The sequence below is a fragment of the Rattus norvegicus genome, chromosome 17 (assembly GCF_036323735.1).
Source record: "Rattus norvegicus strain BN/NHsdMcwi chromosome 17, GRCr8, whole genome shotgun sequence".
Taxonomy (NCBI): Eukaryota; Metazoa; Chordata; class Mammalia; order Rodentia; family Muridae; genus Rattus; species Rattus norvegicus.
Genome location: NC_086035.1, coordinates 29,369,917 through 29,385,288, shown reverse-complemented (window position 1 = coordinate 29,385,288; position 15,372 = coordinate 29,369,917). Strand labels below are relative to the sequence as shown.

General features: G+C 42.4%; 1 protein-coding gene across 5 annotated transcripts in view; it reads left to right on the top strand.

Moving 5' to 3' along the window:
- The window catches only part of Cdyl (chromodomain Y-like), a 221,109-nt gene that overhangs the window by 24,517 nt on the left and 181,220 nt on the right, over positions 1-15,372 (top strand). The gene's annotated exons all lie outside the window — the stretch shown is intronic.

Here is a 15,372-nt window from a genome sequence, read left to right as displayed (position 1 = left end):
TGGGAAATTCTATTGTCTGGATCTTGCCTGTGGTATCCTGCTCCCAGGCTCAGACCACCCATGTGGGTCCCAGCCTGAGGGGTCTGGATCAGCATCCGAATCTTTGCAGAATTCACATCAGCAGCATATTCTTCTGGAAACTGCAAATGAGGACAGTGAGAACAGGGGCTGCTCCCTCTTCACCTGCGAGGGTGGAGGACTCTAGCAAAGCTTTGGCATTCTGGTTCTCCAGATGAAAAATACAGACCATCTTATAGGTTCACGGGGACCCCTTCACTGTGGGTGTGGTGGGAACAGACCTGCCTCTCTTGGAACATATCACTGTTCTAACAGTGGCTATGACAGAGTACACTGCGGTCCCTGCATCTTAACGAGCAAGACAAAAAGACCACAGTCTCCCTGTCTGTGGAGGGCTTGGTTTAGGCCATAGATTGCTTGACTGGATATGGTTTGTGATTCCCCCACCACCATCCCACATCGTCATAACCTTGAAGGTATTGGGAGTAGTCAAGGCTGGTAGTTCGGCCAGCCTACCATATGGCATGTGCCAGAGCTTCAGTTGCTTTCTCCTTATGACTGGAGCACTGACAGAGAGCCATGGCCCAGCCTTGCCACAGAGCATCATCACCCTGGATATTACTAGCCAAGGAGAAGACCCCAAAATCACACTTCAAGACTCTTAAACCATCATTCAGGAAAAATACAACCAAAACCCCACACAAGTTGAGCCATTCTAGATTGAGGGTCACCTGTAAGGGATGCAGACATCCCACAGAGCCCTCTGGAATCTTCTGGGTTTGGGTGCCTTTGGCAATCAGGTGGCATTTATGGACCCTTTTCCGAATAACTTTCTAAAGTTTACAAAACAAAGTGTATGTGACTTTTGTTACAACTGTATGTTCAATTGTACATACAATCGTTACTGCGATACAGTTATCAAAATCATTTTAAAAGTATACTTTAATAATAATACATTTTATTGAGCTGTTTTAATAAGGTTCTACTGACATAAAAATCTATGTCTAATATATAACACACATATCATATATTATATAATGTCTTAGAGTTTGAAGGTGAGTGTCTAACCATGAAACTCCCTTAGAATCTGTCATAAATATATTCATCTTCAAAGGCATACTCCAACCTTATTTATCTCTTCATCCCTTCATTCATTCCTCTCCATATTATGAGAGAGAATGCTTACCACAAGTGCTAACCTCTTAGCAGTTCCCTAAGCGTGCGGTAAGTGTCGTTAACGTGTCACACAGCAGATTCACCTTACATAACTGAACCTTTGTACTCATTGATTAGTACCACCTGCTTCTCCCTCCCAGCAGCTCCCATCTACCCACTCTCTGCTTCCTGTGTTTGCCTATTTAGGTTCAGTCCTGTTTTTCCAGTGTAGCTTACTCCACTCATGTGAAGCTGCTTCTTCCTTATCACACAATACAACAAGTTCTAGTAGCAATCACAAGAGGGAATTTAAGTGATATTTTAAGATACACACAACTGTGTGTGATGGGGAAACACCTGTAGTTTCTATCGGTGACAAAGTTGCCACAGCTGTTGCTAATGCTACTACAACTTGTTGATTGAATTCACGATTGAAAGAGAATGCTAAATTCCACCCAGAAGATATTGGAAACAAGAATGGATTGGCTGGACTGGCTCCTATCCCTGCCCATAGACTCCCTGGATTCTACCCACAAGCCCCTGAGGACAGAAGAAGCATTATCCTAGCCGGCTACCTGCTACATCTTTTCTTGTGTCTGCTTATATTTAGGTCAGTGTGGGTGGAGGGGAGGTGGCTGCAGGGCTGGTTTGGTGACCTGCTGGTGAGATCTGCAGGGTCACCCAGCAACTTCTTTGAGAAAGAAGTCAAGGCCAGCCGCCCTCATCTTTGGAAGATGTGACTTCAATTACAGTCGTCTACAAGGTGACCAATCACTGTGAATTCTGTTGTGTGCCCCGTGCCCACAATAATATTCCCAAATGGCTATCCAAGAAATGTCAGCAGTGAGTACCTCCTGGGAGGATAAATGGGCTGTGGGAGCCAAAAGGAAGAGCTTTTCATGGTCAACTCTGTACACTTGTGCAAGTGGACCTGCACATCTACACTGGAATGAGAGTGAATTAACCCCATGTCCTCCATTCTAGCATGAGCCTAGAGCCAGAGAGAGAGAGAGAGAGAGAGAGAGAGAGAGAGAGAGAGAGAAAGAAGAGAATATGTAGCCCAGGCTGGCCTAACTCTTTTCTCTAAGCTCAGGCTTATTCATCTGTGATGAATAAGATCTACCCCAGAGGGTTGTAGTGAGGTTGAGAGACAGGTGATCTTTACCTTATACTTGCATACAGGAAAAGAGTCCAGATGAAATCAAGAATGGTGGCTGCCCACTCTTGTAATCTGAGGTAGGAGAATTGTGATTTCCAGGTCAGCCTGAAAGAAAGAATAATACTTCACTGAGAAAAACAAGAAAAGAGACTTTTGTAGAATATTAAAAACAAATATTCCGGGGTTGGGGATTTAGCTCAGTGGTAGAGCGCTTGCCTAGAAAGCGCAAGGCCCTGGGTTCGGTCCCCAGCTCCGAAAAAAAGAAAAAAGAAAAAAAATATTCCATAAAACATTAAAACCTTTAGACATAGGGCACTGTCCATGGAGTGGGAAACAGTTTCTTTAAGAATACCACCAAAGGGTCCCGTGGGGGAGGGCCCAGGAGCGGCAGGACTTCTGCGCCTGAGACACCGCCGCCGGAACCTGAAAGAAACAGACCGGATAAACAGTTCTCTGCACCCAAATCCCGTGGGAGGGAGAGCTAAACCTTCAGAGAGGCAGACAAGCCTGGGAAACCAGAAGAGACTGCTCCCTGCACACACATCTCGGACGCCAGAGGAAAAAGCCAAAGACCATCTGGAACCCTGGTGCACTGAAGCCCCCAGAAGGGGCGGCACAGGTCTTCCTGGTTGCTGCCGCTGCAGAGAGCCCCTGGGCAGCACCCCACGAGCGAACCTGAGCCTCGGGACCACAGGTAAGACCAAATTTTCTGCTGCAAGAAAGCTGCCTGGTGAACTCAAGACACAGGCCCACAAGAACAGCTGAAGACCTGTAGAGAGGAAAAACTACACGCCGGAAGCAGAACACACTGTCCCCATAACTGACTGAAAGAGAGAAAAACAGGTCTACAGCACTCCTGACACACAGGCTTATAGGTCAGTCTAGCCACTGTCAGAAATAGCAGAACAAAGTAACACTAGAGATAATCTGATGGCGAGAGGCAAGCGCAGGAACCCAAGCAACAGAAACCAAGACTGCATGCCATCATCGGAGCCCAATTCTCCCGCCAAAACAAACATGGAATATCCAAACACACCAGAAAAGCAAGATCTAGTTTCAAAATCATATTTGATCATGATGCTGGAGGACTTCAAGAAAGACATGAACACACTTAGGGAAACACAGGAAATCATTAATAAACAAGTAGAGGCCTACAGAGAGGAATGGCAAAAATCCCTGAAAGAATTCCAGGAAAACACAATCAAACAGATGAAGGAATTAAAAATGGAAATAGAAGCAATCAAGAAAGAACACATGGAAACAACCCTGGATATAGAAAACCAAAAGAAGAGACAAGGAGCTGTAGATACAAGCTTCACCAACAGAATACAAGAGATGGAAGAGAGAATCTCAGGAGCGGAAGATTCCATAGAAATCATTGACTCAACTGTCAAAGATAATGTAAAGCGGAAAAAGCTACTGGTCCAAAACATACAGGAAATCCAGGACTCAATGAGAAGATCAAACCTAAGGATAATAGGTATAGAAGAGAGTGAAGACTCCCAGCTCAAAGGACCAGTAAATATCTTCAACAAAATCATAGAAGAAAACTTCCCTAACCTAAAAAAAGAGATACCCATAGGCATACAAGAAGCCTACAGAACTCCAAATAGATTGGACCAGAAAAGAAACACCTCCCGTCACATAATTGTCAAAACACCAAACGCACAAAATAAAGAAAGAATATTAAAAGCAGTAAGGGAAAAAGGTCAAGTAACATATAAAGGGAGACCTATCAGAATCACACCAGACTTCTCGCCAGAAACTATGAAGGCCAGAAGATCCTGGACTGATGTCATACAGACCCTAAGAGAACACAAATGCCAGCCCAGGTTACTGTATCCAGCAAAACTCTCAATTAACATTGATGGAGAAACCAAGATATTCCATGACAAAACCAAATTTACACAATATCTTTCTACAAATCCAGCACTACAAAGGATAATAAATGGTAAAGCCCAACATAAGGAGGCAAGCTATACCCTAGAAGAAGCAAGAAACTAATCGTCTTGGCAACAAAACAAAGAGAATGAAAGCACACAAACATAACCTCACATCCAAATATGAATATAAAGGGAAACAATAATCACTATTCCTTAATATCTCTCAATATCAATGGCCTCAACTCCCCAATAAAAAGACATAGATTAACAAACTGGATACGCAACGAGGACCCTGCATTCTGCTGCCTACAGGAAACACACCTCAGAGACAAAGACAGACACTACCTCAGAGTGAAAGGCTGGAAAACAACTTTCCAAGCAAATGGTCAGAAGAAGCAAGCTGGAGTAGCCATTCTAATATCAAATAAAATCAATTTCCAACTAAAAGTCATCAAAAAAGATAAGGAAGGACACTTCATATTCATCAAAGGAAAAATCCACCAAGATGAACTCTCAATCCTAAATATCTATGCCCCAAATACAAGGGCACCTACATACGTAAAAGAAACCTTACTAAAGCTCAAAACACACATTGCACCTCACACAATAATAGTGGGAGATTTCAACACCCCACTCTCATCAATGGACAGATCATGGAAACAGAAATTAAACAGTGATGTCGACAGACTAAGAGAAGTCATGAGCCAAATGGACTTAACGGATATTTATAGAACATTCTATCCTAAAGCAAAAGGATATACCTTCTTCTCAGCTCCTCATGGTACTTTCTCCAAAATTGACCATATAATTGGTCAAAAAACGGGCCTCAACAGGTACAGAAAGATAGAAATAATCCCATGCGTGCTATCGGACCACCACGGCCTAAAACTGGTCTTCAATAACAATAAGGGAAGAATGCCCACATATACGTGGAAATTGAACAATGCTCTACTCAATGATAACCTGGTCAAGGAAGAAATAAAGAAAGAAATTAAAAACTTCTTAGAATTTAATGAAAATGAAGATACAACATACTCAAACTTATGGGACACAATGAAAGCTGTGCTAAGAGGAAAACTCATAGCGCTGAGTGCCTGCAGAAAGAAACAGGAAAGAGCATATGTCAGCAGCTTGACAGCACACCTAAAAGCTCTAGAACAAAAAGAAGCAAATACACCCAGGAGGAGTAGAAGGCAGGAAATAATCAAACTCAGAGCTGAAATCAACCAAGTAGAAACAAAAAGGACCATAGAAAGAATCAACAGGACCAAAAGTTGGTTCTTTGAGAAAATCAACAAGATAGATAAACCCTTAGCCAGACTAACGAGAGGACACAGAGAGTGCGTCCAAATTAACAAAATCAGAAATGAAAAGGGAGACATAACTACAGATTCAGAGGAAATTCAAAAAATCATCAGATCTTACTATAAAAACCTATATTCAACAAAATTTGAAAATCTTCAGGAAATGGACTATTTCCTAGACAGATACCAGGTATCAAAGTTAAATCAGGAACAGATAAACCAGTTAAACAACCCCATAACTCCTAAGGAAATAGAAGCAGTCATTAAAGGTCTCCCAACCAAAAAGAGCCCAGGTCCAGATGGGTTTAGTGCAGAATTCTATCAAACCTTCATAGAAGACCTCATACCAATATTATCCAAACTATTCCACAAAATTGAAACAGATGGAGCCCTACCGAATTCCTTCTACGAATCTACAATTACTCTTATACCTAAACCACACAAAGACACAACAAAGAAAGAGAACTTCAGACCAATTTCCCTTATGAATATCGACGCAAAAATACTCAATAAAATTCTGGCAAACCGAATTCAAGAGCACATCAAAACAATCATCCACCATGATCAAGTAGGCTTCATCCCAGGCATGCAGGGATGGTTTAATATACGGAAAACCATCAACGTGATCCATTATATAAACAAACTGAAAGAACAGAACCACATGATCATTTCATTAGATGCTGAGAAAGCATTTGACAAAATTCAACACCCCTTCATGATAAAAGTCCTGGAAAGAATAGGAATTCAAGGCCCATACCTAAACATAGTAAAAGCCATATACAGCAAACCAGTTGCTAACATTAAACTAAATGGAGAGAAACTTGAAGCAATCCCACTAAAATCAGGGACTAGACAAGGCTGCCCACTCTCTCCCTACTTATTCAATATAGTTCTTGAAGTTCTAGCCAGAGCAATCAGACAACAAAAGGAGATCAAAGGGATACAGATCGGAAAAGAAGAGGTCAAAATATCACTATTTGCAGATGATATGATAGTATATTTAAGTGATCCCAAAAGTTCCACCAGAGAACTACTAAAGCTGATAAACAACTTCAGCAAAGTGGCTGGGTATAAAATTAACTCAAATAAATCAGTTGCCTTCCTCTATACAAAAGAGAAACAAGCCGAGAAAGAAATTAGGGAAACGACACCCTTCATAATAGACCCAAATAATATAAAGTACCTCGGTGTGACTTTAACCAAGCAAGTAAAAGATCTGTACAATAAGAACTTCAAGTCACTGAAGAAAGAAATTGAAGAAGACCTCAGAAGATGGAAAGATCTCCCATGCTCATGGATTGGCAGGATTAATATAGTAAAAATGGCCATTTTACCAAAAGCAATCTACAGATTCAATGCAATCCCCATCAAAATACCAATCCAATTCTTCAAAGAGTTAGACAGAACAATTTGCAAATTCATCTGGAATAACAAAAAACCCAGGATAGCTAAAGCTATCCTCAACAATAAAAGGACTTCAGGGGGAATCACTATCCCTGAACTCAAGCAGTATTACAGAGCAATAGTGATAAAAACTGCATGGTATTGGTACAGAGACAGACAGATAGACCAATGGAATAGAATTGAAGACCCAGAAATGAACCCACACACCTATGGTCACTTGATTTTTGACAAAGGTGCCAAAACCATCCAATGGAAAAAAGATAGCATTTTCAGCAAATGGTGCTGGTTCAACTGGAGGGCAACATGCAGAAGAATGCAGATCGATCCATGCTTATCACCCTGTACAAAGCTTAAGTCCAAGTGGATCAAGGACCTCCACATCAAACCAGACACACTCAAACTAATAGAAGAAAAACTAGGGAAGCATCTGGAACACATGGGCACTGGAAAAAATTTCCTGAACAAAACACCAATGGCTTATGCTCTAAGATCAAGAATTGACAAATGGGATCTCATAAAACTGCAAAGCTTCTGTAAGGCAAAGGACACTGTGGTTAGGACAAAACGGCAACCAACAGATTGGGAAAAGATCTTTACCAACCCTACAACAGATAGAGGCCTTATATCCAAAATATACAAAGAACTCAAGAAGTTAGACCGCAGGGAAACAAATAACCCTATTAAAAAATGGGGTTCAGAGCTAAACAAAGAATTCACAGCTGAGGAATGCCGAATGGCTGAGAAACACCTAAAGAAATGTTCAACATCTTTAGTCATAAGGGAAATGCAAATCAAAACAACCCTGAGATTTCACCTCACACCAGTGCGATTGGCTAAGATCAAAAACTCAGGTGACAGCAGATGCTGGCGAGGTTGTGGAGAAAGAGGAACACTCCTCCATTGTTGGTGGGATTGCAGACTGGTAAAACCATTCTGGAAATCAGTCTGGAGGTTCCTCAGAAAATTGGACATTGAACTGCCTGAGGATCCAGCTATACCTCTCTTGGGCATATACCCAAAAGATGCCTCAACATATAAAAGAGACACGTGCTCCACTATGTTCATCGCAGCCTTATTTATAATAGCCAGAAAATGGAAAGAACCCAGATGCCCTTCAACAGAGGAATGGATACAGAAAATGTGGTACATCTACACAATGGAATACTACTCAGCTATCAAAAACAACGAGTTTATGAAATTCGTAGGCAAATGGTTGGAACTGGAAAATATCATCCTGAGTGAACTAACCCAATCACAGAAAGACATACATGGTATGCACTCATTGATAAGTGGCTATTAGCCCAAATGCTTGAATTACCCTAGATCCCTAGAACAAACGAAACTCAAGACGGATGATCAAAATGTGAATGCTTCACTCCTTCTTTAAATGAGGAAAAATAATACCCTTGGCAGGGAAGGGAGAGGCAAAGATTAAAACAGAGACTGAAGGAACACCCATTCAGAGCCTGTCCCACATTTGGCCCATACATATACAGCCACCCAATTGGACTAGATGGATGAAGCAAAGAAGTGCAGACCGACAGGAGCCGGATGTAGATCGCTCCTGAGAGACACAGCCAGAATACAGCAAATACAGAGGCGAATGCCAGCAGCAAACCACTGAACTGAGAATAGGTCCCCTATTGAAGGAATCAGAGAAAGAAATGGAAGAGCTTGAAGGGGCTCGAGACCCCAAAAGTACAACAATGCCAAGCAACCAGAGCTTCCAGGGACTAAGCCACTACCTAAAGACTATACATGGACTGACCCTGGACTCTGACCCCATAGGTAGCAATGAATATCCTAGTAAGAGCACCAGTGGAAGGGGAAGCCCTGGGTCCTGCTAAGACTGAACCCCCAGTGAACTAGTCTATGGGGGGAGGGCGGCAATGGTGGGAGGGTTGGGAGGGGAACACCCATAAGGAAGGGGAGGAGGGAGGGGGATGTTTGCCCGGAAACCGGGAAAGGGAATAACACTCGAAATGTATATAAGAAATACTCAAGTTAATAAAAAAAAAAAAGGCAAAAAAAAAAAAAAAAAAAAAAAAAAGAATACCACCAAAGGGGCTGGAGAGATGGCTCAGCCGTTAAAGGCTAGGCTCACAACCAAAAATATAAGAATACCCCCAAAGGACAAAGGATTAAATATACATATACATAGATTGAACTGTGCCAACGGTAAACATTTCCACACACGGAAGGAGCTGCAAGGACAGATTTTCTCTGCCAGACGCTCACACTGCTCTACCACAGGTTAAAAGCCACAGGGCCAGGTGACCATGGCCTCAAACCATGAACCACAGTGTAGCTTTTCTCCCTGTAAGTTGATCTTGAAGTAGCAATGAACAATTGACAAAGAAAACATGGAAAGTGATCTGGATACACACCAAATATCAAGTGGAGGAAAACTGGGAAAATAACAGGAGAAGCTTCTTCTTTTTTTTTTTTTTAATACTTTTTGAAAACTATCCCCACTGGTAGAGAGATGGCTCAGAGGACCCTGGTTGGATTCTGAACGTCCATAGGGCAGTTCACAACCATCTGTAGCTCCAAATGATACCAAGCATAAAGGTGATACACAAACATATATGCAGGGAAAACACCCATGCACATAAAAATACATAAACATTTTAACTATTCTTCCATAAGGGCAGTAATATGAACCAGTTGTGTTCAGCATAGCAATTTTCTTTCTTTCTTTTTTTTAAAGATTTTATTTTATTTATATGAGTACAGTGTAGCTATCTTCAGACACCCCAGAAGAGGGCATCAGATCTCATTACAGATGGTTGTGAGCCACCATGTGGTTGCTGGGAATTGAACTCAGGACCTCGGGAAGAGCAGTCAGTGCTCTTAACCGCTGAGCCATCTCTCCAGCCCATATAGCAATTTTCTAAGTCATCTACCAAGCATAGACAAGAAAAATGCACTTTGGTCCTGGGTCCCAACTCCATCAAGCTGGTGGTTTTTCCCAAACCAGCACATCACCTAACAAACAGCTCTGTCAGTGTGAACACACATGTCACACCAATGGTTGTCAACAAGGGGGGCAATGACTACCCACTTGGTACACTTGGCAACACCTGGGGACAGTTTGGGCCGAGGGTATTTCTACTGCAATAAAGAAGGTCGAGTCCAGAGATCAGCCAAACGGCCTGTAAGGGCTGCCATCTCAGGAAATTGGGTGGTACAAACATGCAAGGAGTGAGAGTCATCTAAAAAGAAGAAACTGCCCCCGTGAGCGGCCTGTAGGTATGACTGTGGGACATTTTCTTCATTTACGATTGAGGTAGGAGGACCCAGTGCACTCTGGACAGTGCCACTCCTTGGCAGGTGTTCCTGGGATGTATGGAAAGGAGGTTACATCAGGCCGTGCTAGCACGCGCCTTTAATCCCAGCATTTGGCAGGCAGAGGCAGGCAGATTTCTATGAATTCAAGGCCAGGCTGGTCTGGAGAGAGAAATCCCGTACAGCCCGGGCTTCGCAGGCAAACCATGGGCTTTTCCTAATTCCTTAAATGTTTCAGGCTTCCGTCTTAATTTGGTTTCTTTTAAAGCTAGAGAAAACAAGAGGTGGGTTATTTCTTTTCCTTAAAAAAAAAAAAAAAAAGGATTTTTTTTTTCTTTTCTTTTTTTCGGAGCTGGGGACCGGACCCAGGGCCTTGCGCTTTCTAGGCAAGCGCTCTACCACTGAGCTAAATCCCCAGCCCCGATTTGTTTATTTTATGTATATTAATACATGGTAGCTGTCTTTAGACACACCAGAAGATAGCATCTAAATCCCCTTACAGATGGGCCACCATGTGGTTGCTGGGAATCAGGACCTCTGGAAGAGCAGTCAATGCTCGGAACCACTGATCCATCGTTCCAGCCCCTCAGGCTATTTCTTTTCATCCTCCTGGAATATAATTCAGCTGCTCCATATATCAAACTTCATGTCCACATCATTATTCTGTCTTCTCTGTATTTATTGTTTTTTAAAAAGTATTTTACCATATTAAAAAACATTTATTTAGACCAGGTCTTACAATGTGGCTCTGGCTGCTCTGGAAGTCATTTTATGAACAAACTCCCAGAAATCCACATTCCTCCCAAAAGATGTGTGCCACCATGACCTACCATTTTTATTTATTTGGTGTACTTGGGGACATGCATGTGACAGGAGACACATGTAGAGATCAGAGGACGATTTACAGAAGTCTGTTTCCCCCTCCCGTCATAAGGATCCTGAGGCTCAAACTTAGGTTGTCAGGCACAGAGGCAGGCACCCTTAGTAGCTGAACACCTTGGCAGGCCTGGTTCATGTTCTTAAAGTCCACTTGGCCATTGAAGGCATGTCACTAGTTAGATTCAGCTTTATATCAGAAAACTTCCAAATATATAGGCCTAAATAAAATTAAAGTTTATTATGCTGTCAATTTAAACCAAATATGTAGGGCATTCAGAAGTGGTTTAGTAACTCCATGACATCATCATGATTCTTTGCCACCTCTATGGTATGACCCTCATTTTCATAGTCCAAGATGGTGACTGGGTTCCAGAACCTCCATGTCAGACTGGCAGAGTGGAGAATAGAGGACACATCACTCTTCCCTTAAGAAGTCTTCTAGAAAGTTTCCTAGAATGCATTTGTTTTCCTCTTAGCCCTCAAAAACCATACAAGCTGGGATTCAGAACTCCTTGGATATCAAGGAGTTCCTTATTATAGCATAGCACATATAAACAGAGGCATGCACTGCACATATACACAGATAACATAGTATTTGCAATACCTTCCTATACATTGCTTATAATGCCTAATATTTTGCAAATACAACATAAATTTTTAATGCAAGATTGCTTAAAGAATAATGACATAGACTCTGTACATGTTTGGTTGAGATGCAGGTTTTCCAGGATCACCTTGATTGAATCGGCAGACATGGGATCGCAATTACAGAGGGCCAAATAAGAGTGGTTCAAACAGAACAGAGAAGTGATCTCTCAAACATGCAATGTCGTTATAGTAGCACTATCAGAAATACACTTTGTTGGCCAGCTTAACCATTACTATACAAATACCTGAGATAATCAACTGCAGTAAACGTGTACGGTTTGCTAATTTGAGATTTGTAATTTGGACTAAATGCCCCAGGCTGGGTGTACTAACGAGCTTCTCTTACTGTCACTTAAGGAGTGATCCATAGATTTCATGACCATGTCCACTAACTCCTCACCGAGAAGTTCAGCTGGGGGTGGGGGTGGGGGGTTGGTGACAGAGGGATCAAAGCCTTAATCACTAGTAATCAGAGCAAAGGCCAGATGCAGCCAGGAAGAAGGATGTGAAGGAAAACCCATCACCTGAGGCCCACCATCACCAACCCAGAATCTGACTATAAAATTGCTGAGGTGTGAGAAACATAGAAGAGAAGCTGGCTCTTCAAATCAAAGAGAAGCCCTGAGTTCTCTTCATTCAGTACTTACTGTAGCCATGACATTCTTTTGTGTTTGGCTTTTTTTGTTTGTTTGTTTTGTTTTTTGAGACAAGCTTTCTCCGTGTAGCCCTGGCTGTCCTGGAACTCACTCTGTAGAGCAGGCTGGCCTCAAACTCAGAGATCTGCCTAATCCTGCCTCCCAAGTGCTAGGATTAAAGGTGTCTGCCACCACCACCCAGCCATAGCTCACATTTTAAACACCATATGCCCCGAATAGACTCTAATGAACTTCCAAAATCCCTATGAGCCCTGGACATCACAACTTTACAAATAAAGCAAACAAGCCTTGGGGCTGAGGAAATAATTCAGTTAAGTGTTTGCCTTGCAAACAATAAGAACCAGAGTTCAATCCCCAGAATCCACAGAAGAATTCCAGTTGTAGGCTGAGTACTGTGACGCACACCTTTAATCCCACCTAGCACTTGAGCTGGGAGAGATAGGCAGATAACAGTTCAGACCAAGCATGGCTTACAGTCTGTCCAGAGTTATACAATAAGACATTATCTTTAAAACAACAACAAAAAAATAGTTCTGGAAAAAATGGCTTAGCGTTTAAGTGTACTGGCTGCATTTCCAGAGGACCCAGGTTCAATTCCCAACATCTACACAGTAGTTAACACCCACCTGTAACTCCAGCTCCAGGGGATTAAAACGGAGCAAAGGTTTAAAGTTTACCCAAGGTCAAAACAAGTGGTAGAATCAGGACTGGAACTCAGGGCCCAGAAAGTGAAGCTAACCCCAGCCGCTTTGAGTTTCTGTTTTTCCTCAGAGGAAGGAATGTTGCTTATGCTAATTATTCAACATTACACAATCACTAATCATGGGCATAATCAGTCTCATTTCTTCAGGAGGAAAGTCACTGTAGCTGCACATTCATAATTGGTATTTTCAAGCATGCATTATGGTTTTTAAACATAGAAAGGAGGGGAGAGGAAGAATTTATCATTTAGGGGAAATGAAAAAAAAATAGATCGTTTGATGTGTAGACCTTTTATCCTTCTCCTGAAAACCCCCTTTGCTACCATCCTCCTTTCTTCTTTAGCCAAATACAGTGTCTTCTCATGTTTAGCATGCCTGACTGTAAACACCATGAAGCCCAGCTATTCATTCACAGAACAGGATGGCTCAGTATCCTGTGTGTGCACTCTGCCGCATTCCAGTCTATAAGAAAATGGAGATTGAAAAGACTTCCACAGACAATGCCCAAGGCCAGACCTAAAGGGATAAGTAGAAGCTAGCCAAGCTCAATGGGGATTGAAGGGAGGGCAGGAAAGCAGTCCCAGTGGCAAGGTGAGAGGAAGCATATGTTCAAGAACTGTGAGGTATAACTGAACCTTGACCACCATTGGTAAGTCTATAACAAAAGTCTGCATGAAGGTCAAATCATGAAGGTCTTTATATATATACCTTAGGAATTGAAATAGATTTGATCTTAAAGAGACTGGAATGCTAAATCCAAGGAAACACTTGGTGCTCATTCCAGCAGTAGGGCAGAATGATTGAAAAACGATTTAAGGCAGGGTACTGCTGAGAAATCTGTCAAGGATGAACATAGCACAAACACAGACACAGACACAGACACAGACACAGACACAGACACAGACACAGACACAGACACAGACACAGACACAGACACAGACACAGACACAGACACAGAAGTGACTGTGATGTTTTCTAGATTGAGAATATGGCTCCGTTGGTAGAATGTCCCCATGGCAAACATGAGACCCCCTGGGTTCAAATCTCAGCACTGATGACAAGCACCTGTGTTTGGGAAGTGGAGGCAGGAAGATCTGAAGTTCAAGGAAGTCAGTCTAGGATACACAACATATTGTCTCAGAGACAAGAGAAAAATAAATGTAAATACTTGTAACCTAATTGAGGCTGGTCTTGAGCTCCGCGTCCTCCTACCTCTTCCTTCAGGGGGCTAGTGCTGCAATTGTGTACCATGGCCATTTTTTATGTGGTACTGGAGGCTGAACCAAGAGCTTTGTACATGCTAAGCAAGCTTTCTACTAACCAGCAGCAGGAATTCAAAGGTGGTTGCCGGGGTTGGGGATTTAGCTCAGTGGTAGAGCACTTGCCTAGCAAGTGCAAGGCCCTGGGTTCGGTACCCAGCTCCGAAAAAAAAGAAAAGAAAAAAAAAGTGGTTGCCGAGCAGATAAAATGAATGGATCGGCAGGGATAGACGTCAGCCACAGTCCCTGTGCATAAGTAGCTGTTTAGCAAGCATCAGTTGTGTGAATCAACTACTGAATGAATGAATGAATGAATAAATCAAGATAATACCATTCATAGAGTATGTCGGATTTTATTGAGTCACACAAGGTTGGGTTGGTTTTGGTTTTTGTTTGTTTTTTAATGTGTGTGGGTATTTTGCCTGTGCATGTATGTCTGGGTACCACCTGTGTTACATCCCCAGCTCCATGTCTAATGTTAATAGTAGGTAATCAATAGGATTTTAATTCATAATAAGCTTACCTGTTTTGTTGATTCGTTAGGTTGTTTGTTTTTTGTTTTGTTTTGTTTTTACATAGGACCTTACTCTGTGGTCCTGACTGACCTCAAATTCACAGAAGTTCACCTGCTTCAGCCCACCTAGTGCTGGAATACAGGCTTGAGTGAGGCACCTGGCAAACATTTTGCTTTGTTTTCTCTGTTTATGTTTGACTAGGTAGTTATCCCGGTGAATTGCCCTCAAGCCCCCACCCTGGCCGTTATAAGCTCTGTCTCTTCAACCACATACCTTCTCCAAAAACCAAGTGTCTGTAGTTTTGCCATGAAAGCAAACTGGCCTTTCCATGTCCTGACCCTGTTGTCTTAGAGCCTGGCACTCACCGAGTGGGATTGTTCCTCTGTAGAAGTGGGAAGTTTAGATTGGGGCCACATTAGGGCCAGCCATAGACAACAGAGAATTGGAATGTGTGTTTGCTTCCCACCAAGCTAAGATCTCCATGTCAGAGCTCTCTGGCAGTG